The following is a 16,045-nucleotide window of genomic DNA, read 5'->3' as shown; positions in this document are numbered from 1 at the left end:
GTCTCCAGTAAGTCTCCACATCCTGGTATGTCCTCTGCCTGCTCCTCGCACTCTCCCTGAAGTGTGTGTCACTAGTCCGGTGCCACCTGTACCGGCCTCACGCATCAGACCTCCAGTGTGCCTCCCCAGTCCAGTACGTCCTGTGCCTGCTCCTCACGCTCGCCCTGAGGTGCGTGTCACCAGCCCGGTACCACCAGTGCCGGCCCCACGCACCAGGCTTCCTGCGACGATCCCTAGTCCAGAGCTTCCGGCAACAGTTCCCAGTCCAGAGCTTCCGGCGACAGTTCCCAGTCCAGAGCTTCCGGCGGCAGTTCCCAGTCCAGAGCTTCCGGCGACAGTTCCCAGTCCAGAGCTTCCGAACCTCCTGAGACGGTCCACGGTCCGGAACCTCCTGAGACGGTCAACGGTCCGGAACCTCCTGCCACGGTCAACGGTCCGGAACCTCCAGCTCCATTGCCGGAGCCTTCCCCTGTGCCGATGCCCAGTCTGAGCACGGCGTCAGTTCAGCTCCAAGGCCAGAGTCTTCTTCTGCGGTGGTGCCCAGTCCAGGCACAGCGTCCAGTCCCGCTCCATGGCGGGAGCCTTCCCCTGCGCCGAAGTCCAGTCCAGGCACAGTGTTCAGCCTGGGTCCATGGCTGTATCCGCAGGATGAGCAGATACTTCGTCCCGAACCAGAGCCGCCCCCGACACTAGACAACCCCCTAACCCTCCCTTTTTTGTTTCAGGTTTTGCGGTCGGAGTCCGCACTTTTGGGGTGGGGGTACTGTCACGTCCTGACCATAGAAAGCCTGTATTTTCTATGGTAGAGTAGGTCAGGGCGTGACTAGGGGTTTTAGTCTAGTTTATTATTTCTATGTGGGGTTCTAGGTTTAATTTTCTATGGTGGTGTTTGTGTATGATTCCCAATTAGAGGCAGCTGGTTGTCATTGTCTCTAATTGGGGATCATACTTAAGTTGCATTTTTCCACCTGTGGGTTATGGAATATTGTTTATGTTTAGTTGCCTGTTAGCACTGCATTGTTGTCATGGTTCGTTTATTCTTTATTTTTATTTTTTTCTAAGTTTCACTTTCTTTAATAAATAATGTGGAACTCTACGTACGCTGCGCCTTGGTCCGACCATTATTACGAACTACGTGACACTCATGGTTGCATCCCTGAGCAGTTTCATTCCTGTCCTGCAGCTCAGTTCAGAAGGATGACTGTATCCTTCTTGTGTCTAGGGGGTTTAATTCACAGCATATAAATACTATTTGAGAGTAAGTCCATGTAATTTATTATGTGATTTGTTATGCCAAAATTTACTCCTGAATTAATTTAGGCTTGGCCAATCAAAGGGGCTGAATACATTTGCAACGACTATATTTTAGTTTTGAATTTGGTATTCATCTAAATAAATAAATCAAATAAAACATTATTTCACTTTGACAGTACAGAGTATTTTTATTGATTGTTGACAAAAAAATGACAATTAAACTTCTTTGAATCGCACTTGTAACGCAATTAAATGTGAAGAAATCCAAGGGGTCTGAATACTTTTGCAAGGCACTAAGTGGATAAAGATACTAAAATTGTGTGGTGCAAAACAAAGTGTATCTTATTTAATGGGATGATTATGTCAATGTGATTAAGCAGCAGTGCTCATTGTCATATGTCTAATACATTAGTGCTAATAGCACACTATTTATAGTCAACTAATGTGGTCTAATGTGCTGCGCTCTCAATTAGAGCATGTTTCACAGTGTAATTGAATGATCATCATTCTAATTTGACTAAACTTTGGAGTTAGGGGAATTGGCATTTTGATAAATTCCAAAAACCTTATAAAGTGTTTTCAAATGGTTACTTGAAGCATACAGTGGTAAGAAAAAGTAGGTGAACCCTTTGGAATTACCTGGATTTCTGCATAAATTGGTCATAAAATTTGAGCTGAACATCATCTATGTCACAACAATAGACAAACACACTACCCATCCCGGATCCGGGAACATTCTCATCAGAAACGCTGACTAGCATAGCCTAGCCTAGCGCCACAGGGATATAATATAATATAATTTCATGAAATCACAAGTCCAATACAGCAAATGAAAGATAAACATCTTGTGAATCCAGCCAACATGTCCGAATTTTTTAATGTTTTACAGCGAAAACACAACATATATTTATGTTAGCTCACCACAATAGCCCAAAACACAACGCCATTTTTTCACCGTAAAGATAGCTTTCACAAAACCCACAAATAGAGATAAAATGAATCACTAACCTTTGAACAACTAAATCAGATGACAGTCTTATGACATCATGTTATACAATACATTTATGTTTTGTTCGAAAATGTGCATATTTATAGCTACAAATCGTGGTTTTACATTGGCGCCATGGTCACAAATGGCTCCAAAATGTCCGGAGAAATTTTAGAGAGCCACGTAATCTAACAGAAAAACTCATCATAAACTTTGCTGAAAAATACATGTTGTACATATAATAAAAGATACACTGGTTCTTAATGCAACCGCTGTGTTAGAGTAAAAAAAAATACTTTAGTAAAAAGCACAGCATGCAATAATCTGAGACAGCGCTCAGCCATTCTCCTCCATGTTGGAGTCAACAGAGTCAACAAAAATACGAAATAACATCATAAATATTCCCTTACCTTTGATGAACCTTCATCAGAATGCAGTGCCAGGAATCCTAGTTCCACAATAAATCGTTGTTTGGTTTTAGAATGTCCATTTCTTCTGTCGAATTAGCAACTTTGGCTAGCATGTGTAGCTCACTTTGGCTAGCATGAAGATTTGACGCATTGAACGAATAAACTGGTCAAACTCAGTTGAGAATCAATCTTCAGGATGTTTTTCTCATATATATCCAATAACGTCCCAGACGGAGCATTTCTTCGTGTCTACCTAACGCATTGCAGACAAAGATATGACATACCCAGGTGCGTTGCCAAGTACTGCCAATATGGCTGACCTGTCACTCCAAAAGCTCTCATTCGGTCCCACATCAGGCTAGACACCTCATTCCACGTTCTACTGCCTGTTGACATCTAGTGGAAGGCGTATGAAGTGCATACAGATCCATAAATACAAGGCAATTGAATAGGCGATGCCTTTCACAGAGACCCATTTCAGAATTTTCACTTCCTGTTTGGAAGTTTGCCTGCCAAATGAGTTCTGTTTTACTCACAGATATAATTCAAACAGTTTTAGAAACTTCTGAGTGTTTTCTATCCAATAGTAATAATAATATGCATATCATATGATCTAGGACAGAGTACGAGGCCGTTTATTTTGGGCACCATTTTATCCAAAAGTGAAAAGGGCGCCCCCTATTTCCAAGAGGTTTTTAAACTAATAACACACAAAGTATTGTATTTTTCTTGTCTATATTGAACACACCATGTAAACATTCACAGTGCAGGGTGGAAAAAGTATGTGAACCCTTGGATTTAATAACTGGTTGACCCTCCTTTGGCAGCAATAACCTCAACCAAACGTTTTCTGTAATTGCGGATCAGACCTGCACAACGGTCAGGAGGAATTCTGGACCATTCCTCTTTAAAAAACTGTTGAAGTTCAGCCATATTCTTGGGACGCCTGGTGTCAACCGCTCTTTTGAAGTCATGTCACAGCATCTCAATCGGGTTGAGGTCAGGACTCGGACTGGGCCACTCCAGAAGGTATATGTTTTTTTCTGTTGAAACAATTCTGTTGATTTACTTCAGTATTTTGGGTCGTTGTCCTGTTGCATCACCCAACTTCCGTGGAGCTTCAATTGGCGGACTGATAGCCAATGAGCCTGTCCTCCTTTACAATGAGCCCGTCCTCCCACCAACCTCCTCTGGTACAAATATGAGTTTACAGTTCAAACAGATCCCTGAAACAAGGACTAGGAATGTGTACGTGTGAGTTTTTCTCGTGCTAGCATGAGAAAATGTGTAATGCAAAATGGACGATGGGTTTAAATGGAGAGAGTCCTGGATGAACTCATAGAAATACATCATCTTGAAAGAGAGTGATGACCCCTTTAATTAGGGATATTATTCATATTCCCATCAGCAGTAGGGTACAGGCTGAGATAAAATGGAACACACAGAGGCACGGTCACTCGACACACGCAGCAGGGTCTCAATGGCCCTGGCACCAAATTACAGCTCCTCCCTCCCTCTCTATCTCTCTCTAATTATAGATCCCTACTAGAAAAGACTTCCAAAGCTCACGAATCGACTCTCTAATGCCTGTTTGTTCAGACATTAATATCAAATTATCAACAAAGCCATTATAAATTGTCAGACATTTTTTTAATGTTCCGCTACCAGAGAGAACAACCTTGAGACAAGTGACAGAGTACTTCTGGCCTTTGAGATGTTGTAATAGCAATGTGAAATATCGCTTTGCCAACAGAAAATGGATTAATATACATGTTGAAACATTTACTCAATGCTTACTCTATTCTTCTGTCTTATGTATTCTGTCCAAGTGTCTTTTGGCAGCTATAGGAGTATCATCACTTCCTGGTCTAGGACCAGCAAATTTTTGGTACTCCATCATCATCAGCGTAGTCAGTTGTTAGGGGCAGAGAGTAACTAGAGCCAGTCCTTGATGGCAGGACCCAGAACCCTTAGTTTCTCTACATCTCCTTAGTGGTGACCTTGGTACTATACAGTCTCCCGTTCTGGCCAAATGGCCACGCTCATGGATTCTGTATCTAACTCTAATTTAAAGGAGTGAGAGAGTCAATGCACAGAACAGGATAATTAATTAAGCTGTCCGTCAGGAGTGTAAGTGAGGGTGTGCTGAGATAGTGAAGGCCTCCACCAAGCCTCTGGACATGTTGATAATTGGACTAAGGAGGCAGAGAACGAAGAGGAGGGAGAAAAGGGAAAGACATGCTTGAAATGGAGAAATAATAAAGACAGAAATGAGTCGTCGAATCGGGACGGGGACAGATTAAAGAGTTAAGTCAATATAAAATGGCGGTTTGAAGAGGACAGATTAAAGGGTTAAGTCACATAAGATGGCGGTTATTAATATGTCTGTCAAGACTGCATGGCCAGGGCAGTCGTACAATCTTTTAAATACCCTTCAACCGAGAAGGTTGGACTCCACTTTCTCGGTGGCTAGAAGTCCAAATTACAGGGTGAACTGTGAACTGGAAAGGATGACACTCCAGAGTCAGGGAACAAAAGCAGTGATTTGCTGGTAGAACCACGTCGATATTTGCACAGGGCACCATTCAGTTTTCAATTCAATTTCTGAACTGACTGAATACGAGGTTACGAGGAGCATTTGAAGGCAGCAAAACATTCAAATATCTCAACAGGTTGGCACAACGCCTGTGGTCATTAAAATTGTACCACCATTGTTTGTCCTCTGATTACAATTACCAGTCTATAATTATCTCCAGATGGATAATTTAATTAGAAGTTTGAAAAAAGCAAACATTGATAGAGACTAAGACTGGAGTAGTGATTAGGCCAGGTTCACAGAGCAACAGATGGCTTGCTGTTCCAAACTTCTCCCTGTTCTCTGCACCCTTCAGACAGTCTCACCAACACAACAACACTTATGGGAAGGGGGAGGAGGGGAGGATGAGATGAGGAGGAAATTAAAGAATTGAGAGAGAGAGACTAATTAAGAGTTTGGAAAGGATATGAGATATCTTAAGAAAATGCGAATGTTGAGCTGAGGAGATGGTGATGAACTCTTGAGTTTCTAGAATGTAGTGGTCTGAATGAACGGATGCTGACAGTGGCTCAGATGGGGAGATGGCTGCGGACGACAGCTCTTAGGCAGGTGAAAAATGAATTGCGACAATTTGCCGAGACTATTTTTTCATCAACCCACACACGAATCAGGATAGGCTACTCCATTTCTTAATTAATCTCATATTCTCGAAGAACAGGAATTCCAAGGAGAAATGCCATCCACTCAAATAGAGCCAGGATACTGTAAGAGATCATGGCAGTTTGATAGCTATTAACTCTCCCCTAACACCCCAAGCCTTCTCACATTTAATAACTGAGCCCACTTGATCATGACTGCCTAACTGGCAATTAAGAGTACATTGTAAAACCCATAGTCATCCCATCACCATCCACTCTGTCTCTAGTTGGGATATTATAATTACCAATATGTTTGCGTCAAGGGGTCAAAAAGCTAATTGAGTGTGGCAGGCAAGGATCTCAGTTGGGTTCTCAACTTACTGTTGAGTGTTAGAATAGTAGAATACACAAGGTGCAATTTCAAAATGTGGTTGTGCATGAGCAGTTTTTCTCTTATTATGTCAGTCACTGACAGTCACTCAATTAGCCCATGGCAGCTAAAATGTTTTAGTTTGTTAAGTTAGTCTACCCAGCTATCTAAAACTTGTAGTAATCATGGCCGAATTATCGTCATGCTAAATAGTGCCCGCAGTCTTATGGCTTGGGGGAAGAAGCTCTTAAGGAGCCTTTTGTACCTAGACTTGGCGCTCCGGGACAGCTTGCCGTGCGGTAGCAGAGAGAACAGTCTATTACGTGGGTGGCTGGAGTCTTTGACAATGGGGGGCATGTTCAGCCCTCCTTTTCCTGTAGTCTACGATCAGCTCCTTTGTCTTGGTCACGTTGACGGAGAGGTTGTTGTCCTGTCACCACACTGCCAGGTCTCTGACCTCCTCCCTATAAGCTGTCTGATCGTTGTCGGTGAATAGGCCAACCACCGTTGTTTCGTCAGCAAATTTAATGATGGTGTTGGAGTTGAGCTTGGCCATGCAGTCGTGGGTGAACTGGGAGTACAGGAGGGGGACCCCCGTATTGAGGGTCAGCATAGATGATGTGTTGTTGCCTACACTTACCACCTGGGGGCGGCCCGTCAGGAAGTCCAGGATCCAGTTGCAAAGGGAGGTGTTTAGTCCCAGGGTCCTTAGCTTAATGATGAGCTTTGTGGGCAGTATGGTGTTGAACGTTGAGCTGTCGTCAACGAACAGAATTCTCACAGAGGTGTTCCTTTTTTCCAGGGGGGAAAGGGCAGTGTGCAATTGAGATTGTGCCCCCGCACATTACTGTGTACCGTTACCCCTTGTATATAGCCTTGTTACTGTTATTTTATTGTTGTTTTATAATTTTTTCTTTTTCTATTTTCTTCTTTTTTTCCCATTTCTATTTATTTATTGTTTACTTCAGTTTATTTAGTAAATACTTTTTAAACACTTATTTTTTCTTATTAACTGCATTGTTGGTTAAGGGCTTGTAAGTAAGCATTTCACTGTAAGGTGAATTCGGCGCATGTGCCAAATAACATTTGATTAGATTTTTTTATTTGTAGTGCTGTTGCGGTGACGGTATTACCGCCACACCAGCGGTTACGAGTCATGAAGGCAGTCAAATTCCAAGTGACTGTTTAGTCACGGTAATTAGGCTTCTCCAAGCTCTATGCTGCTGATGGTCATTAGTAGCCTACCAAACTTGCTACTTGCCTGGTACTCAGCACTCTATTGTCCCGCTACTCACTCTGACATCAATGCAAATGTATTAAAAAATCGAATCAAACACTTCATGAGATACCATGAGCTCATGTTGCGCAACATTTCAATAGGCTATGCAATTGTGCGAGAAAACAGTGCTGTGCTCTACTAAAAAGAGAAGGATCAGCTTTGGCATGAAAAATGGCTGGCATGAAAATAAACCACAAGGAAAAGCTTCCTCTATTCGCTGCCCCTTTCGATACAGGTGCATGATAATGGACAATTCTAAATCAAAACAAATTTCCCACATATATTATTTAGTATATGTAAAGACAAGATTAAATCAAGAATAGGCTGATGGCTGACAATATTAGCCTATCGCTTGGCAATCATATATTTTCACTTGTGAATGATGCCCAGCATAAGAACAATGCCCTTTTTGTGACTTTTTCGAATCATAGTCACACACCTCATGTAGCCTAGCCCATAGGCCTACTATATGTTTTAATACGTTTTTTATCAGAACTTAAGTGTCCACATAACTTTTTTAAATGAAGTGCATTAATCCGCTTTACATGGGGTGTAGAGCCTAACTGGCATACATAAGCAGAATGTGAGTTTCAAGTTTGGGGGGAAAAATATTCACCATAAAAGTGCACCTTTATAAGAAAAGCATTACATCCATAATTGCATTTGAGTTCACTTTTTATAATGGTGTTTTCTGCAAATGGAACATTTGCATTTATACTGCCATGTGCGCATTGCTGCACTTATAATGTGATGAAATACCTTAATAGTTTATCAACATTTTAAGCTGAATGTTCTGATCAGTTTCGTCAGCCACATTGCGTAAAAACGTTTTTTTGATGCTAGTGGTTGCATTAATTTGGGATCTATCGCATCCCACAACTGTCCCAGACTATGTTTGGAATATTTATTTTGCACACAGAATAGAATAGGTCAACTTTTGTACTATGGGGGATAGTAGATTGACATCAGCTAGTGCTTTTGCTGTTTGTTAGGCCTACTCATCTTGGACCTCGGATTTGGATGAGGATGCACACAGTTGCGCCCCTAATGTGTCTATCTTCACCTGTAGCCTGTGAGAAACATCCAATCATGTGATGGAGCATGCAGCCCTCCTGGAGAAGGTCACAACGGCCACTGGCAAAAGGCATGGATTTTTTAAGGGTGCATTACTGCCACACAAAGGGGATGCCGCCGTGAAATTCTAGGCATTATCAAGTGCTTGTCAAATTGTGAATGAGTGACTGATTTAGTGACTATAGCCTGCGCAAAAAAACAAAGCAGAGCTCATGCCTTTCAAGCAACCTTTTACAAATTATCATTAGAGTTCCATCATGCAGCTTTACAATGTATTAAAAATCAGAACAGCTGAAGCTAATGACCCTAAATTAAGCATATAGGGATAACCATTTCTTTGCAAACTTCTTAACACAGAATGGCCGCATTTGCGCACTCCCTCAAATCGTTTAGAGAAAATATTCTTTCTATTTTATTCAGCTTTGTTCAACTGTATTCTTCATACTATAAAATAATGCCACGGAATTCTAAGCAAATCTTGTCTGCTAAATAAACTAGTCTAGCCCACAGCCATTTGGCACAGCCAGATCAGGACAACTCAGAGTATGCTATTCTGTTCTTCTGAAATAGACTACATTTTCTTCATATCATGCTTCTTTAGACTTGTCTAAAATAAGGTGTAGGCTATATTACATGGATTTATTAGACTGGTAGATATTCTAATGGTCAGTGTCAGTGGCTTGTAGGCCATGTGTGGAAGCCAGGAGATGCTAAATGTTTTTATGTTAATTAACGGTCAATTACTGTGAGACCGAGAGTTATTTGCTTGAAAATCACTGGCTGAGAATATTGTGTGACTGCCAAAGCCCTAGCCATCTCTGGATCTGTTGGGGTTGTATGCGAAATGGAGTGGGTCTACTGTTTCCGGGATGATGGTGTTGATGTGAGCCATGACCAGCCTTTCAAATCACTTCATGGCTACAGACGTGAGTGCTACGGGGCGGTAGTCATTTAGGCAGGTTACCTAGGCGTTCTTGGGCACAGGGACTATGGTGGTCTGCTTGAAACATGTATATATTACAGACTCGGACAGGGAGAGGTCAAAATGTCAGTGAAGACGCTTGCCAGTTGGTCTGCGCATGCTCTGAGACACGTCCTGGTAATCTGTCCGGGGGCCTTGTGAATGTTGACCTGTTTAATGGTCTCACTCACACCGGCTATGGAGAGCGTTATAACACATTCGTCCGGAACAGCCGGTGCTCTCATGCATGCTTCAGTGTTGCTTGCCTCGAAGCATGTATAAAAAGCATTTAGCCTGTTTGGTAGGCTCACCTAACTGGGCAGCTCGCGGCTGGGGTTCTCTTTGTAGCCCGTAATAGTTTACAAGCCCGGCCACTTCCGAAAAGCATCAGAACCGGTGTTGTAGGATTCAATTTTAGTTCTGTATTGACACTTAGACTGTTCGATTTTTCATCTGAGGGCATAGTTGTCACGTTCTGACCTTAGTTCCTTTTTATGTCTTTGTGTTAGGTTGGTCAGGGCGTGAGTTGGGGTGGGTAGTCTATGTTCTTTTTTCTATGTTATTGTATTTCTGTGTTTGGCCTGGTATGGTTCTCAATCAGAGGCAGCTGTCGATCATTGTCTCTTGTTGAGAATCATACGTAGGTAGCCTGTTTTCCCCATTTTGGTTGTGGGTGTTTATTTTCTGGTTAGTGTTTGTTGCACCTGTCAGAACTGTTCGTTGGTTGTTTTGTTGTTTTTGTTCGTGTATTCATTTTGATTAAAAGTATTATGGATACGTACCACGCTGCACTTTGGTCCTCCTCTCCTTCTCCTGACGATTTTCGTTACAGAAACACCCACCAACAAAGGACCAAGCAGCGTGGGAACATGGACTCCTGGATATGGGAGGACATTTTGGAAGAAAAAAGGAGCTGGAGGCAGCTAGAGCGGAGCGGCGCTTCTACGAGGAATTGGCGCGAGGTAACGGGAACGAGAGGCAGCCCCCAATTGTTTTTGGGGGGGGGGGGCACACGGGTAGATTGGCGGACTCAGGTAGGAGACCTGAGCCAACTCCTCGTGCTTACCGTGGCGAGAGAGTGACTGGGCAGGCACCGTGTTATGCGGAGAAGCGCAAGGTGTCCCCAGTGTGCACGCATAGCCCGGTGCGCTACATCGCAGCTCCTCGAATCGGCCGGGCTAGAGTGGGCATCGAGCCAGGAGGGATGATGCCGGCTCAGCGCATCTGGTCTCCAGTGCGTCTCCTCGGCCCGGGGTATACTTCACCAGCCCTTCGCACGGTGTCTCCAGTTCGCCAGCACAGCCCAGTGCGGCCTGTTCCAACTCCCCGCACTTGCCGGGCTACAGGGGGGATCCAGCCAGGACGAGTGGTGCTAGCTCTGCGCTCCAGACCGCCAGTGCGCCTCCACGGTCCAGTGCATCCGGTGCCTCAGCCAAGGACAAGGCCTCCTGCATGTCTCCCCAGCCTGGTGAGTTCTGTGCCTGTGCTAAGCACTAACCCTCCTGCATGTCTCCCCAGCCTGGTAAGTCCTGTGCCTTCTCCCAGAGCCAGGCCTCCTGTGTGTCTCTCCAGTGATAATCCATGGCAAGAAGCCTCCAACGAAGAACGTCAGTCCGGAGCCTCCATCAACGCCTTCTAGTCCGGAGCCTCCAGCGTCGCCCTCTAGTCCGGAGCCTCCAGCGTCGTCCTCTAGTCCGGAGCCTCTAGCGTCGCCCTCCGGTCCGGAGCAGCCAGCGTCGCCCTCCGGTCCGGAGCAGCCAGAGTCTCCCTCCTGTCCTGAGCTGCCAGATCCGCCCGTCTGTCCTGAGCTGCCAGAGACGCCCGCCTGTCCTGAGCTGCCAGAGCCGCCCGTCTGTCCTGAGCTGCCAGATCCGCCCGTCTGTCCTGAGCTGCCAGAGCCGCCCATCTGTCCTGAGCTGCCAGAGCCGCCCGTCTGTCCTGAGCTGCCAGAGCCGCCCGTCTGTCCTGAGCTGCCAGAGCTGCCCGTCTGTCCTGAGCTGCCAGAGCCGCCCGTCTGTCCTGAGCTGCCAGAGCCGCCCGTCTGTCCTGGGCTGCCAGAGCCGCCCATCTGTCCTGAGCTGCCAGAGCCGCCCGTCTGTCCTGAGCTGCCAGAGCCGCCCGTCTGTCCTGAGCTGCCAGAGCCGCCCGTCTGTCCTGAGCTGCCAGAGCCGCCCGTCTGTCCTGAGCTGCCAGAGCCGCCCGTCTGTCCTGAGCTGCCAGAGCCGCCCGTCAGTCAGGAGCTGCCAGAGCCGCCCGTCTGTCCTGAGCTGCCAGAGCCGCCCGTCTGTCCTGAGCTGCCAGAGCCGCCCGTCTGTCCTGAGCTGCCAGAGCCGCCCGTCTGTCCTGAGCTGCCAGAGCCGCCCGTCTGTCCTGAGCTGCCAGAGCCGCCCGTCTGTCCTGAGCTGCCAGAGCCGCCCGTCTGTCCTGAGCTGCCAGAGCCGCCCGTCTGTCCTGAGCTGCCAGAGCCGCCCGTCAGTCAGGAGCTGCCAGAGCCGCCCGTCCGTCCTGAGCTGCCAGAGCCGCCCGTCAGTCAGGAGCTGCCGGAGTCGCCCTTCACTACGGCGCTGCCGGAGTCGCCCTTCACTACGGCGCTGCCGGAGTCTCCCGCCTGTCCGGCGCTGCCGGAGTCTCCCATCTATTCGGGGCCCGCTGCAAGGGTCCCCAGTCCGAGGTCGGCGGCGAGGGTCGTCGCTCCAAAGGCGCCACTTAAGCTGGCAAAGACTATGGTGGAGTGGGGTCCGACGCCCACCCAGACCCTCCCCTATAGGCAACAACAAATTCAATCACTTCTAGACAATTTCCTGGACAAAATACTTCACTGTAGTAGTGAAGATGTAAACTTGGCAGTAGAAAACCTAAACAGTATATTTCACCTCTCAGCATCCCTATCAAATAAAAAAATTCAAGAAAACAACCTAACAATATTAATAACAATGACAAATGGCTTCATGAAGAATGCAAAAACCTAAGAAAGATATTGAGAAACCCATCTACCAAAAACATAGAGACCCAGAAAACCTGAGCCTACTCCTTCACTATGGTGAATCACTAAAACAATACAGAAATACACTAGGGAAAGAGAAGGAACAGCAAGTCAAAAATCAGCTCAATGTAATAGAAGAACCCATAGAATCTTGCCACTTCTGGGAAAATTGGAAAACTCTAAACAAACAATGGCACGCAGAGTTATCTACCCAAAACGAAGATGCATGGATAAACCACTTCTCCAATCGTTTTGGCTCTATAACAAAGAACAAACAGCAAAAACATATACATGATCAAATACAAATCTTAGAATCAACTATTAAAGACTATCAGAACACACTGGATTATCCAATTACATTGAATGAACTACAGGACAAAAGACAAACCCTCCAACCCCAAAAACCTGTGAGGTTGATGGTATCCTAAATTAAATTATAAAATATACAGACCACAAATTACAATTGGCTATAATTAAACTGTTTAACATCATCCTCAGCCCTGGCATTTCCCCCAATATTTGGAAACAAGGACTGATCATCCCAATCCATAAAAGTGGAGACAAATTTGACCCCAATAACTACCGTGGGATTTGCTTCAACAGCAACCTTTGGGATATCCTCTGCATTATCAATAACAGCAGACTTGTACATTTCCTCAGCGAAACAATGTACTGAGCAAATGTCAAATTGGCTTTTTACCGAATTACCGTACGACAGACCACGTATTCACCCAGCACACCCTAATTGACAAACAAACAAACCAAAACAATGCTTCTCATGATTTGTTGATTTCAAAAAAGCTTTCGACTCAATTTGGCATGAGGGTTTGCTATACAAATTCAAAGTGATGCTGGGGGGAAAACATACTGTATTATAAAATCCATTTACACAAACAACAAGTGTTTGGTTAAAATTGGCAAAAAAAAACACACATTTCTTTCCACATTGCCGGGGGGTGAGACACCCTCTTCAACATATATATCAACGAATTGGCAAGGGCATTAAAACAGTCTGCAGCACCCGGCCTCACCCTACTAGAATCTGAAGCTTTTGATCTCCTGTGGTTCTGCCATGTTCCGAGATGGAGTTGGGGAGACGAGACGACGACCAGCTTGAGCAAAATTCAAGCCCCTCTTCCGAGACAGTCTGCCTGTCGAGAACAAGAGACAGGAAGAACTAGCCACAGCAACTCCTGTCGCTTGATTCTGCCTCTTCCCTCTCTCCTTATCCTTTAACTCTTTCTCTCCGGAAGCGTATAAGAAATCCCGCTATGCCCTCCGACAAACCATCAAACAGGCAAAACGTCAATACAGAACTAAGACCGAATCACACTACACCGGCTCCGACGCTCGTCAGATGTGGCAGGGCTTGCAAACTACTACAGACTACAAAGGGAAGCATAGCCGAGAGCTGCACAGTGACACGAGCCTACCTGACAAACTAAATGACTTGAGGCAAGTAACACTGAAACATGCATGAGAGCATCAGCTGTTCCGGACGACTGTGTGATCACGCTCTCCGCAGCAGATATCAGTAAGACCTTTAAACAGGTCAACATTCACAAGGCCACAGGGCCAGACGAATTACCAGGACGTGTACTCCGAGCATGCACTGACCAACTGGCAAGTGTCTTCACTGACATTTTCAACCTCTACCTGTCTGAGACTCTAATACCAACATGTTTCAAGCAGACCACCATAGTTCCTGTGCCCAAAAACACCAATGTAACCTACCTAAATGACTACCGACCCGTAGCACTCACGTCTGTAGCCATAACTACAGCTCAGCATTCAACACCATAGTGCCCTCAAAACTCATCACTAAGCTAAGGACCCGGGGACTAAACACCTCCCTCTGCAACTGGATCCTGGATTTCCTGGCGGGCCGCCCCCAAGTAGTAAGGGTAGGTAACAACACATCCGCCATACTGATTCTCAACACGGGGGCCCCTCAGGGGTGCTTGCTCAGTCCCCTCCTGTATTCACTCATGACTGCACGGCCAGGCATGACTCCAACACCATCATTACGTTTGCCTATGACACAACAGTGGGAGGCCTGATCACCGACAACAACGAGACAGCCTATAGGGAGGAGGTCAGAGACCTGATTGTGTGGTCCAAGGACAACAACCTCTCCCTCAACGTGATCAAGACAAAGGAGATGATTGTGGACAACAGGAAAAGGAGGACCAAGCACGCCCCCATTCTCATTGATCGGGCTGCAGTGGAGCAGGTTGAGAGCTTCAAGTTCCTTGGTGTCCACCACACCAACAAACTAACAATCTAAGCACACCAGAAAGTTGTGAAGAGGGCACGACAAAACCTATTCCTCCTCAGGAGACTGAAAAGATTTGGCATGGGTCCTCAGATGCTCAAAAGCTTCTACAGCTGCACCATCGAGAGCATCCTTCTGAGACTGGCTGCCTGTTGAGAACAAGTGACAGGCAGAACCTCCCACCCACCCACACAGCACCCACCTCTCTTTTCCACACACCAGAATTGAGTATTGCAAATCAAATCAAATCAAATTGTATTTGCCACATGCGCCGGTTGAAACAGGTGTAGACCTTACAGTGAAATGCTTACTGACAAGCCCTTAAGCAAAAATGCTTTAAGAAATTAAGAAAAAAAATAAAATAAGTGTTTAGTAAAAAAAATTATAAAAAAAAAAAAGTAACAAATAATTAAACAGCAGCAGTAAAATAACAAGCGAAGCTATATACAGGGGGTACCGAATCAGAGTCAATGTACTCTGTTAGTTGAGGTTAGTTGAGGTAATTGAGGTAATATCTACATGTAGGTAGAGTTAAAGTGACTATGCATAGATTATAAACAGAGAGTAGCAGCGTAAAAGAGGGGTCTGGGTAGCCCTTTGATTAGCTGTTCAGGAGTCTTATGGCTTGGGGGTAGAAGCTGTTAAGAAGCCTTTTGGACCTCGACTTGGCGCTCCGGTACCACTTGCCATGCGGTAGCAGAGAGAACAGTCTATGACTAGGGTGGCTGGAGTCTTTGACAATTTTTGGGCCTTCCTCTGACACTGCTTAAACAGTCCTGTAGCTTAGCATCTGCTTCATCTGACCACTTTCTTATTGACTGAGTCACTGGTGCTTCCTGCTTTAGTTTTTGCTTGTAAGCAGCAATCGGGGGGATAGAATTATGGTCAGATTGGCCAAATGGAGAGCAAGGGAGAGCTTTGTATGCATCTCTGTGTGTGGAGTAAAGGTGGTCTAGAGTTTTTTTCCCGCTGGTTGCACATTTAACATGCTGATAGAAATTAGGTACAACTTATTTGAGTTTCCCTGCATTAAAGTCCCCGGCCACTAGGAGCACCACCTCTGGATGAGCGTTTTCCTGTTTGCTTATGGCCGTATAATGCTCATTGAGTGCGGTCTTAGTGCCAGCATCGGTCTGCGGTGGTATAAAGACATCTATGAAAAATATAGATGTAAAATTTCTTGGTAAATAGTGTAGTCTACAGCTTATCATGAGATACTCTACCTCAGGAAAGCAAAACCTTGAGACTTCCTTCGATTTCGTGCAAAAGCTGTTGTT

Source organism: Salvelinus namaycush, chromosome 8 (genome assembly GCF_016432855.1).
Source record: "Salvelinus namaycush isolate Seneca chromosome 8, SaNama_1.0, whole genome shotgun sequence".
Lineage (NCBI taxonomy): Eukaryota > Metazoa > Chordata > Actinopteri > Salmoniformes > Salmonidae > Salvelinus > Salvelinus namaycush.
This window is presented reverse-complemented; position numbering follows the sequence as displayed.